General features: G+C 44.5%; 6 non-coding genes across 6 annotated transcripts; all 6 read right to left on the bottom strand.

The window, feature by feature from the left end:
* Positions 1–465: 465 nt before the first annotated feature.
* Positions 466–537, bottom strand: TRNAG-CCC (transfer RNA glycine (anticodon CCC)). Its single transcript has one exon. It is a non-coding gene; the product is annotated as a tRNA-Gly (tRNA).
* A 3,111-nt stretch (positions 538–3,648) lies between these two features.
* TRNAE-CUC (transfer RNA glutamic acid (anticodon CUC)) lies at positions 3,649–3,720 on the bottom strand. The gene has a single exon. It is a non-coding gene; the product is annotated as a tRNA-Glu (tRNA).
* Positions 3,721–5,247: 1,527 nt separating this feature from the next.
* TRNAG-CCC (transfer RNA glycine (anticodon CCC)) lies at positions 5,248–5,319 on the bottom strand. Its single transcript has one exon. It is a non-coding gene; the product is annotated as a tRNA-Gly (tRNA).
* A 1,516-nt stretch (positions 5,320–6,835) lies between these two features.
* On the bottom strand, positions 6,836–6,907 carry TRNAG-CCC (transfer RNA glycine (anticodon CCC)). The gene has a single exon. It is a non-coding gene; the product is annotated as a tRNA-Gly (tRNA).
* A 3,111-nt stretch (positions 6,908–10,018) lies between these two features.
* TRNAG-CCC (transfer RNA glycine (anticodon CCC)) lies at positions 10,019–10,090 on the bottom strand. Its single transcript has one exon. It is a non-coding gene; the product is annotated as a tRNA-Gly (tRNA).
* Positions 10,091–11,617: 1,527 nt separating this feature from the next.
* On the bottom strand, positions 11,618–11,689 carry TRNAG-CCC (transfer RNA glycine (anticodon CCC)). The gene has a single exon. It is a non-coding gene; the product is annotated as a tRNA-Gly (tRNA).
* Between the last annotated feature and the right edge of the window lie 1,972 nt (positions 11,690–13,661).

Here is a 13,661-nt window from a genome sequence, read left to right as displayed (position 1 = left end):
CTCAACTTGCTCTCTGATATAACATTTTGTGAGCTGCAGTTACATCCGATGGCTACAAGGTGGCGCTGCATTCAGGTGAGAGAACAAGTGTGCACAAAATCGTTGGGGACTTTTGCCAGATTCATCGGTGGATCTTGCCTACTTTTATTCACATGCTAGATATTGCCTAGAAATGCTTTTTAATATAGAGATGCTAGAGTTAGAATGTCTGGTCGGGGTTCAGCCCTTTCATTGTCTACCGCCCGCAACATATTTATTACCAGCACATGTGAGTGGTGACTTTGCTTTTTGGAAAATAGCATCTAATAGGACAATGAATGTAGCAGATGGGGCGATCGAGATGCCTGCCTAAGTATTTCATTTTTTTTTTAATTTAACGTCTGATTAATCTGTTCATGATATTTCCGTTTTGTGACATGTTGCATTAAAACAAATCCTGCTTGGAGAACATATAAAAATTTGCACTGCATTGGCCGGGAATCGAACCCGGGTCAACTGCTTGGGAAACAGCTATGCTCACCACTATACCACCAACGCCCTATGATGTGTTTGCTCTCGGTTCTAAAGATTACAACCCCGAGTTCAATGACTATCTTGCACCAGTTTCAATGGTGCATTTGGTTTAGATACCAACATGAAAAGCAGTAGAAAGTTTCTTGTAGAGGGTAAGGAACTGGGGATTGAAACCAAGGCCAAATCTGTGCAGAAGAGAAGAAATGGAAAGCAGTAGTACAAATAGTGGAAATGAACATATTTAGGCAGCATTGGAAGCAAAGCAGCGAAGAGAAAGAGAGTGCCTTCCATGAAATGCCCAGGAGAATGATAAGAGCAGAACGAAAAGGCAAGAATGACATTCAAAGCATGCCCAGAAAAACGTGTGACGGTCCCACCAGTCATTTATGCTTATAATTGGGTATCTTTACTTTCAAAGTATGGGGTTGATCCTTTGGCGATCACTCTCTTGTATTTCAGCAGAGACAGATAGTTGAGAAGTCTGTTCTCACATAGCTAGCACAAGCCTGCGCTTTTCCTTGCTGGTAGCGTGGAAATGACAGATTGGTTCTCAGAAGAAAAAACAAGAAATATTATAGCAGAGGATGGTTTCGATCCATTGACCTCTGGGTTATGGGCCCAGCACGCTTCCGCTGCGCCACTCTGCTCCCTTGTAAAAGTGTTCTCTTTATGCAGAGGAGGAGCTTTCAGCGAAGTGGCGAGGGATTGGTGGGTCTCGCTCCTCATTTGCCTAAGCATGCTGCAATGTATGCTGTGTGCAGAAAATCTTCATCTTCTCGTCTCACAGTCAGTCATAACTGAAAGTGCAGACCCTCTTGGGAACTAGCAGTTTCAGGCCTTTACCAAGATAGCAGCTCTCTAACCCTCGCCTCTCTCTTTGATCCTAGCGCTAGCATGCTCAGGATTTGATTTTAACTGGGAGCCAGAGATCTACCCGGTGAGGCCTTGCCCGCTGTGAGGCTTTTGAGCGTTTGGGAGCGTTCGGGACGTTAGGACATTGGACAGGAAATGTTGCCATCTTGAAATATCCAACCTTCCTGCTGTCGTGAGAGGTTCTTTCCATGGACATCTGCCTCTTGGAGTCCTCTCAACTTGCTCTCTGATATAACATTTTGTGAGCTGCAGTTACATCCGATGGCTACAAGGTGGCGCTGCATTCAGGTGAGAGAACAAGTGTGCACAAAATCGTTGGGGACTTTTGCCAGATTCATCGGTGGATCTTGCCTACTTTTATTCACATGCTAGATATTGCCTAGAAATGCTTTTTAATATAGAGATGCTAGAGTTAGAATGTCTGGTCGGGGTTCAGCCCTTTCATTGTCTACCGCCCGCAACATATTTATTACCAGCACATGTGAGTGGTGACTCTGCTTTTTGGAAAATAGCATCTAATAGGACAATGAATGTAGCAGATGGGGCGATCGAGATGCCTGCCTAAGTATTTCATTTTTTTTTTAATTTAACGTCTGATTAATCTGTTCATGATATTTCCGTTTTGTGACATGTTGCATTAAAACAAATCCTGCTTGGAGAACATATAAAAATTTGCACTGCATTGGCCGGGAATCGAACCCAGGTCAACTGCTTGAGAAGCAGCTATGCTCACCACTATACCACCAACGCCCTATGATATGGGTGCTCTCGGTTCTAAAGATTACAACCCCGAGTTCAATGACTATCTTGCACCAGTTTCAATGGTGCATTTGGTTTAGATACCAACATGAAAAGCAGTAGAAAGTTTCTTGTAGAGGGTAAGGAACTGGGGATTGAAACCAAGGCCAAATCTGTGCAGAAGAGAAGAAATGGAAAGCAGTAGTACAAATAGTGGAAATGAACATATTTAGGCAGCATTGGAAGCAAAGCAGCGAAGAGAAAGAGAGTGCCTTCCATGAAATGCCCAGGAGAATGATAAGAGCAGAACGAAAAGGCAAGAATGACATTCAAAGCATGCCCAGAAAAACGTGTGACGGTCCCACCAGTCATTTATGCTTATAATTGGGTATCTTTACTTTCAAAGTATGGGGTTGATCCTTTGGCGATCACTCTCTTGTATTTCAGCAGAGACAGATAGTTGAGAAGTCTTTTCTCACATAGCTAGCACAAGCCTGCGCTTTTCCTTGCTGGTAGCGTGGAAATGACAGATTGGTTCTCAGAAGAAAAAACAAGAAATATTATAGCAGAGGATGGTTTCGATCCATCGACCTCTGGGTTATGGGCCCAGCACGCTTCCGCTGCGCCACTCTGCTCCCTTGTAAAAGTGTTCTCTTTATGCAGAGGAGGAGCTTTCAGGGAAGTGGCGAGGGATTGGTGGGTCTCGCTCCTCATTTGCCTAAGCATGCTGCAATGTATGCTGGGTGCAGAAAATCTTCATCTTCTCGTCTCACAGTCAGTCATAACTGAAAGTGCAGACCCTCTTGGGAACTAGCAGTTTCAGGCCTTTACCAAGATAGCAGCTCTCTAACCCTCTCCTCTCTCTTTGATCCTAGCGCTAGCATGCTCAGGATTTGATTTTAACTGGGAGCCAGAGATCTACCCGGTGTGAGGCTTTTGAGCGTTTGGGAGCGTTCGGGACGTGAGGACATTGGACAGGAAATGTTGCCATCTTGAAATATCCAACCTTCCTGCTGTCGTGAGAGGCTCTTTCCATGGACATCTGCCTCTTGGAGTCCTCTCAACTTGCTCTCTGATATAACATTTTGTGAGCTGCAGTTACATCCGATGGCTACAAGGTGGCGCTGCATTCAGGTGAGAGAACAAGTGTGCACAAAATCGTTGGGGACTTTTGCCAGATTCATCGGTGGATCTTGCCTACTTTTATTCACATGCTAGATATTGCCTAGAAATGCTTTTTAATATAGAGATGCTAGAGTTAGAATGTCTGGTCGGGGTTCAGCCCTTTCATTGTCTACCGCCCGCAACATATTTATTACCAGCACATGTGAGTGGTGACTCTGCTTTTTGGAAAATAGCTTCTAATAGGACAATGAATGTAGCAGATGGGGCGATCGAGATGCCTGCCTAAGTATTTCATTTTTTTTTTAATTTAACGTCTGATTAATCTGTTCATGATATTTCCGTTTTGTGACATGTTGCATTAAAACAAATCCTGCTTGGAGAACATATAAAAATTTGCACTGCATTGGCCGGGAATCGAACCCGGGTCAACTGCTTGAGAAGCAGCTATGCTCACCACTATACCACCAACGCCCTATGATGTGGGTGCTCTCGGTTCTAAAGATTACAACCCCGAGTTCAATGACTATCTTGCACCAGTTTCAATGGTGCATTTGGTTTAGATACCAACATGAAAAGCAGTAGAAAGTTTCTTGTAGAGGGTAAGGAACTGGGGATTGAAACCAAGGCCAAATCTGTGCAGAAGAGAAGAAATGGAAAGCAGTAGTACAAATAGTGGAAATGAACATATTTAGGCAGCATTGGAAGCAAAGCAGCGAAGAGAAAGAGAGTGCCTTCCATGAAATGCCCAGGAGAATGATAAGAGCAGAACGAAAAGGCAAGAATGACATTCAAAGCATGCCCAGAAAAACATGTGACGGTCCCACCAGTCATTTATGCTTATAATTGGGTATCTTTACTTTCAAAGTATGGGGTTGATCCTTTGGCGATCACTCTGTTGTGTTTCAGCAGAGACAGATAGTTGAGAAGTCTTTTCTCACATAGCTAGCACAAGCCTGCGCTTTTCCTTGCTTGTAGCGTGGAAATGACAGATTGGTTCTCAGAAGAAAAAACAAGAAATATTATAGCAGAGGATGGTTTCGATCCATCGACCTCTGGGTTATGGGCCCAGCACGCTTCCGCTGCGCCACTCTGCTCCCTTGTAAAAGTGTTCTCTTTATGCAGAGGAGGAGCTTTCCGCGAAGTGGCGAGGGATTGGTGGGTCTCGCTCCTCATTTGATTAAGCATGCTGCAATGTATGCTGGGTGCAGAAAATCTTCATCTTCTCGTCTCACAGTCAGTCATAACTGAAAGTGCAGACCCTCTTGGGAACTAGCAGTTTCAGGCCTTTACCAAGATAGCAGCTCTCTAACCCTCTCCTCTCTCTTTGATCCTAGCGCTAGCATGCTCAGGATTTGATTTTAACTGGGAGCCAGAGATCTACCCGGTGAGGGCTTGCCTGGTGTGAGGCTTTTGAGCGTTTGGGAGCGTTCGGGACGTGAGGACGTTGGACAGGAAATGTTGCCATCGTGAAATATCCAACCTTCCTGCTGTCGTGAGAGGCTCTTTCCATGGACATCTGCCTCTTGGAGTCCTCTCAACTTGCTCTCTGATATAACATTTTGTGAGCTGCAGTTACATCCGATGGCTACAAGGTGGCGCTGCATTCAGGTGAGAGAACAAGTGTGCACAAAATCGTTGGGGACTTTTGCCAGATTCATCGGTGGATCTTGCCTACTTTTATTCACATGCTAGATATTGCCTAGAAATGCTTTTTAATATAGAGATGCTAGAGTTAGAATGTCTGGTCGGGGTTCAGCCCTTTCATTGTCTACCGCCCGCAACATATTTATTACCAGCACATGTGAGTGGTGACTCTGCTTTTTGGAAAATAGCATCTAATAGGACAATGAATGTAGCAGATGGGGCGATCGAGATGCCTGCCTAAGTATTTCATTTTTTTTTTAATTTAACGTCTGATTAATCTGTTCATGATATTTCCGTTTTGTGACATGTTGCATTAAAACAAATCCTGCTTGGAGAACATATAAAAATTTGCACTGCATTGGCCGGGAATCGAACCCGGGTCAACTGCTTGGGAAGCAGCTATGCTCACCACTATACCACCAACGCCCTATGATGTGTTTGCTCTCGGTTCTAAAGATTACAACCCCGAGTTCAATGACTATCTTGCACCAGTTTCAATGGTGCATTTGGTTTAGATACCAACATGAAAAGCAGTAGAAAGTTTCTTGTAGAGGGTAAGGAACTGGGGATTGAAACCAAGGCCAAATCTGTGCAGAAGAGAAGAAATGGAAAGCAGTAGTACAAATAGTGGAAATGAACATATTTAGGCAGCATTGGAAGCAAAGCAGCGAAGAGAAAGAGAGTGCCTTCCATGAAATGCCCAGGAGAATGATAAGAGCAGAACGAAAAGGCAAGAACGACATTCAAAGCATGCCCAGAAAAACGTGTGACGGTCCCAACAGTCATTTATGCTTATAATTGGGTATCTTTACTTTCAAAGTATGGGGTTGATCCTTTGGCGATCACTCTCTTGTATTTCAGCAGAGACAGATAGTTGAGAAGTCTGTTCTCACATAGCTAGCACAAGCCTGCGCCTTTCCTTGCTGGTAGCGTGGAAATGACAGATTGGTTCTCAGAAGAAAAAACAAGAAATATTATAGCAGAGGATGGTTTCGATCCATCGACCTCTGGGTTATGGGCCCAGCACGCTTCCGCTGCGCCACTCTGCTCCCTTGTAAAAGTGTTCTCTTTATGCAGAGGAGGAGCTTTCAGCGAAGTGGCGAGGGATTGGTGGGTCTCGCTCCTCATTTGCCGAAGCATGCTGCAATGTATGCTGGGTGCAGAAAATCTTCATCTTCTCGTCTCACAGTCAGTCATAACTGAAAGTGCAGACCCTCTTGGGAACTAGCAGTTTCAGGCCTTTACCAAGATAGCAGCTCTCTAACCCTCGCCTCTCTCTTTGATCCTAGCGCTAGCATGCTCAGGATTTGATTTTAACTGGGAGCCAGAGATCTACCCGGTGAGGGCGAGGCTTTTGAGCGTTTGGGAGCGTTCGGGACGTGAGGACGTTGGACAGGAAATGTTGCCATCTTGAAATGTCCAACCTTCCTGCTGTCATGAGAGGCTCTTTCCATGGACATCTGCCTCTTAGAGACCTCTCAACTTGCTCTCTGATATAACATTTTGTGAGCTGCAGTTACATCCGATGGCTACAAGGTGGCGCTGCATTCAGGTGAGAGAACAAGTGTGCACAAAATCGTAGGGGACTTTTGCCAGATTCATCGGTGGATCTTGCCTACTTTTATTCACATGCTAGATATTGCCTAGAAATGCTTTTTAATATAGAGATGCTACAGTTACAATGTCTAGTCGGGGTTCAGCCCTTTCATTGTCTACCGCCCGCAACATATTTATTACCAGCACATGTGAGTGGTGACTCTGCTTTTTGGAAAATAGCATCTAATAGGACAATGAATGTAGCAGATGGGGCGATCGAGATGCCTGCCTAAGTATTTCATTTTTTTTTTAATTTAACGTCTGATTAATCTGTTCATGATATTTCCGTTTTGTGACATGTTGCATTAAAACAAATCCTGCTTGGAGAACATATAAAAATTTGCACTGCATTGGCCGGGAATCGAACCCGGGTCAACTGCTTGGGAAGCAGCTATGCTCACCACTATACCACCAACGCCCTATGATGTGGTTGCTCTCGGTTCTAAAGATTACAACCCCGAGTTCAATGACTATCTTGCACCAGTTTCAATGGTGCATTTGGTTTAGATACCAACATGAAAAGCGGTAGAAAGTTTCTTGTAGAGGGTAAGGAACTGGGGATTGAAACCAAGGCCAAATCTGTGCAGAAGAGAAGAAATGGAAAGCAGTAGTACAAATAGTGGAAATGAACATATTTAGGCATCATTGGAAGCAAAGCAGCGAAGAGAAAGAGAGTGCCTTCCATGAAATGCCCAGGAGAATGATAAGAGTAGAACGAAAAGGCAAGAATGACATTCAAAGCATGCCCAGAAAAACGTGTGACGGTCCCACCAGTCATTTATGCTTATAATTGGGTATCTTTACTTTCAAAGTATGGGGTTGATCCTTTGGCGATCACTCTCTTGTATTTCAGCAGAGACAGATAGTTGAGAAGTCTTTTCTCACATAGCTAGCACAAGCCTGCGCTTTTCCTTGCTGGTAGCGTGGAAATGACAGATTGGTTCTCAGAAGAAAAAACAAGAAATATTATAGCAGAGGATGGTTTCGATCCATCGACCTCTGGGTTATGGGCCCAGCACGCTTCCGCTGCGCCACTCTGCTCCCTTGTAAAAGTGTTCTCTTTATGCAGAGGAGGAGCTTTCAGCGAAGTGGCGAGGGATTGGTGGGTCTCGCTCCTCATTTGCCTAAGCATGCTGCAATGTATGCTGGGTGCAGAAAATCTTCATCTTCTCGTCTCACAGTCAGTCATAACTGAAAGTGCAGACCCTCTTGGGAACTAGCAGTTTCAGGCCTTTACCAAGATAGCAGCTCTCTAACCCTCTCCTCTCTCTTTGATCCTAGCGCTAGCATGCTCAGGATTTGATTTTAACTGGGAGCCAGAGATCTACCCGGTGAGTGCTTGCCCGGTGTGAGGCTTTTGAGCGTTTGGGAGCGTTCGGGACGTGAGGACATTGGACAGGAAATGTTGCCATCTTAAAATATCCAACCTTCCTGCTGTCGTGAGAGGCTCTTTCCATGGACATCTGCCTCTTGGAGTCCTCTCAACTTGCTCTCTGATATAACATTTTGTGAGCTGCAGTTACATCCGATGGCTACAAGGTGGCGCTGCATTCAGGTGAGAGAACAAGTGTGCACAAAATCGTTGGGGACTTTTGCCAGATTCATCGGTGGATCTTGCCTACTTTTATTCACATGCTAGATATTGCCTAGAAATGCTTTTTAATATAGAGATGCTAGAGTTAGAATGTCTGGTCGGGGTTCAGCCCTTTCATTGTCTACCGCCCGCAACATATTTATTACCAGCACATGTGAGTGGTGACTCTGCTTTTTGGAAAATAGCATCTAATAGGACAATGAATGTAGCAGATGGGGCGATCGAGATGCCTGCCTAAGTATTTCATTTTTTTTTAAATTTAACGTCTGATTAATCTGTTCATGATATTTCCGTTTTGTGACATGTTGTATTAAAACAAATCCTGCTTGGAGAACATATAATAATTTGCACCGAATTGGCCGGGAATCGAACCCGGGTCAACTGCTTGGGAAGCAGCTATGCTCACCACTATACCACCAACGCCTTATGATGTGTTTGCTCTCGGTTCTAAAGATTACAACCCCGAGTTCAATGACTATCTTGCACCAGTTTCAATGGTGCATTTGGTTTAGATACCAACATGAAAAGCAGTAGAAAGTTTCTTGTAGAGGGTAAGGAACTGGGGATTGAAACCAAGGCCAAATCTGTGCAGAAGAGAAGAAATGGAAAGCAGTAGTACAAATAGTGGAAATGAACATATTTAGGCAGCATTGGAAGCAAAGCAGCGAAGAGAAAGAGAGTGCCTTCCATGAAATGCCCAGGAGAATGATAAGAGCAGAACGAAAAGGCAAGAATGACATTCAAAGCATGCCCAGAAAAACGTGTGACGGTCCCACCAGTCATTTATGCTTATAATTGGGTATCTTTACTTTCAAAGTATGGGGTTGATCCTTTGGCGATCACTCTCTTGTATTTCAGCAGAGACAGATAGTTGAGAAGTCTTTTCTCACATAGCTAGCACAAGCCTGCGCTTTTCCTTGCTGGTAGCGTGGAAATTACAGATTGGTTCTCAGAAGAAAAAACAAGAAATATTATAGCAGAGGATGGTTTCGATCCATCGACCTCTGGGTTATGGGCCCAGCACGCTTCCGCTGCGCCACTCTGCTCCCTTGTAAAAGTGTTCTCTTTATGCAGAGGAGGAGCTTTCAGCGAAGTGGCGAGGGATTGGTGGGTCTCGCTTCTCATTTGCCTAAGCATGGTGCAATGTATGCTGGGTGCAGAAAATCTTCATCTTCTCGTCTCACAGTCAGTCATAACTGAAAGTGCAGACCCTCTTGGGAACTAGCAGTTTCAGGCCTTTACCAAGATAGCAGCTCTCTAACCCTCTCCTCTCTCTTTGATCCTAGCGCTAGCATGCTCAGGATTTGATTTTAACTGGGAGCCAGAGATCTACCCGGTGTGAGGCTTTTGAGCGTTTGGGAGCGTTCGGGACGTGAGGACATTGGACAGGAAATGTTGCCATCTTGAAATATCCAACCTTCCTGCTGTCGTGAGAGGCTCTTTCCATGGACATCTGCCTCTTGGAGTCCTCTCAACTTGCTCTCTGATATAACATTTTGTGAGCTGCAGTTACATCCGATGGCTACAAGGTGGCGCTGCATTCAGGTGAGAGAACAAGTGTGCACAAAATCGTTGGGGACTTTTGCCAGATTCATCGGTGGATCTTGCCTACTTTTATTCACATGCTAGATATTGCCTAGAAATGCTTTTTAATATAGAGATGCTAGAGTTAGAATGTCTGGTCGGGGTTCAGCCCTTTCATTGTCTACCGCCCGCAACATATTTATTACCAGCACATGTGAGTGGTGACTCTGCTTTTTGGAAAATAGCATCTAATAGGACAATGAATGTAGCAGATGGGGCGATCGAGATGCCTGCCTAAGTATTTCATTTTTTTTTTAATTTAACGTCTGATTAATCTGTTCATGATATTTCCGTTTTGTGACATGTTGCATTAAAACAAATCCTGCTTGGAGAACATATAAAAATTTGCACTGCATTGGCCGGGAATCGAACCCTGGTCAACTGCTTGGGAAGCAGCTATGCTCACCACTATACCACCAACGCCCTATGATGTGTTTGCTCTCGGTTCTAAAGATTACAACCCCGAGTTCAATGACTATCTTGCACCAGTTTCAATGGTGCATTTGGTTTAGATACCAACATGAAAAGCCGTAAAAAGTTTCTTGTAGAGGGTAAGGAACTGGGGATTGAAACCAAGGCCAAATCTGTGCAGAAGAGAAGAAATGGAAAGCAGTAGTACAAATAGTGGAAATGAACATATTTAGGCAGCATTGGAAGCAAAGCAGCGAAGAGAAAGAGAGTGCCTTCCATGAAATGCCCAGGAGAATGATAAGAGCAGAACGAAAAGGCAAGAATGACATTCAAAGCATGCCCAGAAAAACGTGTGACGGTCCCACCAGTCATTTATGCTTATAATTGGGTATCTTTACTTTCAAAGTATGGGGTTGATCCTTTGGCGATCACTCTCTTGTATTTCAGCAGAGACAGATAGTTGAGAAGTCTTTTCTCACATAGCTAGCACAAGCCTGCGCTTTTCCTTGCTTGTAGCGTGGAAATGACAGATTGGTTCTCAGAAGAAAAAACAAGAAATATTATAGCAGAGGATGGTTTCGATCCATCGACCTCTGGGTTATGGGCCCAGCACGCTTCCGCTGCGCCACTCTGCTCCCTTGTAAAAGTGCTCTCTTTATGCAGAGGAGGAGCTTTCAGCGAAGTGGCGAGGGATTGGTGGGTCTCGCTCCTCATTTGCCTAAGCATGCTGCAATGTATGCTGGGTGCAGAAAATCTTCATCTTCTCGTCTCACAGTCAGTCATAACTGAAAGTGCAGACCCTCTTGGGAACTAGCAGTTTCAGGCCTTTACCAAGATAGCAGCTCTCTAACCCTCTCCTCTCTCTTTGATCCTAGCGCTAGCATGCTCAGGATTTGATTTTAACTGGGAGCCAGAGATCTACCCGGTGAGGGCTTGCCTGGTGTGAGGCTTTTGAGCGTTTGGGAGCGTTCGGGACGTGAGGACGTTGGACAGGAAATGTTGCCATCTTGAAATATCCAACCTTCCTGCTGTCGTGAGAGGCTCTTTCCATGGACATCTGCCTCTTGGAGTCCTCTCAACTTGCTCTCTGATATAACATTTTGTGAGCTGCAGTTACATCCGATGGCTACAAGGTGGCGCTGCATTCAGGTGAGAGAACAAGTGTGCACAAAATCGTTGGGGACTTTTGCCAGATTCATCGGTGGATCTTGCCTACTTTTATTCACATGCTAGATATTGCCTAGAAATGCTTTTTAATATAGAGATGCTAGAGTTAGAATGTCTGGTCGGGGTTCAGCCCTTTCATTGTCTACCGCCCGCAACATATTTATTACCAGCACATGTGAGTGGTGACTTTGCTTTTTGGAAAATAGCATCTAATAGGACAATGAATGTAGCAGATGGGGCGATCGAGATGCCTGCCTAAGTATTTCATTTTTTTTTTAATTTAACGTCTGATTAATCTGTTCATGATATTTCCGTTTTGTGACATGTTGCATTAAAACAAATCCTGCTTGGAGAACATATAAAAATTTGCACTGCATTGGCCGGGAATCGAACCCGGGTCAACTGCTTGGGAAACAGCTATGCTCACCACTATACCACCAACGCCCTATGATGTGTTTGCTCTCGGTTCTAAAGATTACAACCCCGAGTTCAATGACTATCTTGCACCAGTTTCAATGGTGCATTTGGTTTAGATACCAACATGAAAAGCAGTAGAAAGTTTCTTGTAGAGGGTAAGGAACTGGGGATTGAAACCAAGGCCAAATCTGTGCAGAAGAGAAGAAATGGAAAGCAGTAGTACAAATAGTGGAAATGAACATATTTAGGCAGCATTGGAAGCAAAGCAGCGAAGAGAAAGAGAGTGCCTTCCATGAAATGCCCAGGAGAATGATAAGAGCAGAACGAAAAGGCAAGAATGACATTCAAAGCATGCCCAGAAAAACGTGTGACGGTCCCACCAGTCATTTATGCTTATAATTGGGTATCTTTACTTTCAAAGTATGGGGTTGATCCTTTGGCGATCACTCTCTTGTATTTCAGCAGAGACAGATAGTTGAGAAGTCTGTTCTCACATAGCTAGCACAAGCCTGCGCTTTTCCTTGCTGGTAGCGTGGAAATGACAGATTGGTTCTCAGAAGAAAAAACAAGAAATATTATAGCAGAGGATGGTTTCGATCCATTGACCTCTGGGTTATGGGCCCAGCACGCTTCCGCTGCGCCACTCTGCTCCCTTGTAAAAGTGTTCTCTTTATGCAGAGGAGGAGCTTTCAGCGAAGTGGCGAGGGATTGGTGGGTCTCGCTCCTCATTTGCCTAAGCATGCTGCAATGTATGCTGTGTGCAGAAAATCTTCATCTTCTCGTCTCACAGTCAGTCATAACTGAAAGTGCAGACCCTCTTGGGAACTAGCAGTTTCAGGCCTTTACCAAGATAGCAGCTCTCTAACCCTCGCCTCTCTCTTTGATCCTAGCGCTAGCATGCTCAGGATTTGATTTTAACTGGGAGCCAGAGATCTACCCGGTGAGGCCTTGCCCGCTGTGAGGCTTTTGAGCGTTTGGGAGCGTTCGGGACGTTAGGACATTGGACAGGAAATGTTGCCATCTTGAAATATCCAACCTTCCTGCTGTCGTGAGAGGTTCTTTCCATGGACATCTGCCTCTTGGAGTCCTCTCAACTTGCTCTCTGATATAACATTTTGTGAGCTGCAGTTACATCCGATGGCTACAAGGTGGCGCTGCATTCAGGTGAGAGAACAAGTGTGCACAAAATCGTTGGGGACTTTTGCCAGATTCATCGGTGGATCTTGCCTACTTTTATTCACATGCTAGATATTGCCTAGAAATGCTTTTTAATATAGAGATGCTAGAGTTAGAATGTCTGGTCGGGGTTCAGCCCTTTCATTGTCTACCGCCCGCAACATATTTATTACCAGCACATGTGAGTGGTGACTCTGCTTTTTGGAAAATAGCATCTAATAGGACAATGAATGTAGCAGATGGGGCGATCGAGATGCCTGCCTAAGTATTTCATTTTTTTTTTAATTTAACGTCTGATTAATCTGTTCATGATATTTCCGTTTTGTGACATGTTGCATTAAAACAAATCCTGCTTGGAGAACATATAAAAATTTGCACTGCATTGGCCGGGAATCGAACCCAGGTCAACTGCTTGAGAAGCAGCTATGCTCACCACTATACCACCAACGCCCTATGATATGGGTGCTCTCGGTTCTAAAGATTACAACCCCGAGTTCAATGACTATCTTGCACCAGTTTCAATGGTGCATTTGGTTTAGATACCAACATGAAAAGCAGTAGAAAGTTTCTTGTAGAGGGTAAGGAACTGGGGATTGAAACCAAGGCCAAATCTGTGCAGAAGAGAAGAAATGGAAAGCAGTAGTACAAATAGTGGAAATGAACATATTTAGGCAGCATTGGAAGCAAAGCAGCGAAGAGAAAGAGAGTGCCTTCCATGAAATGCCCAGGAGAATGATAAGAGCAGAACGAAAAGGCAAGAATGACATTCAAAGCATGCCCAGAAAAACGTGTGACGGTCCCACCAGTCATTTATGCTTATAAT

The sequence above is a fragment of the Triturus cristatus genome, chromosome 11, assembly GCF_964204655.1.
Source record: "Triturus cristatus chromosome 11, aTriCri1.1, whole genome shotgun sequence".
NCBI lineage: Eukaryota > Metazoa > Chordata > Amphibia > Caudata > Salamandridae > Triturus > Triturus cristatus.
The sequence above is the reverse complement of the archived record's forward strand: the minus strand, read 5'-3'. Positions and strand labels throughout refer to the sequence as shown.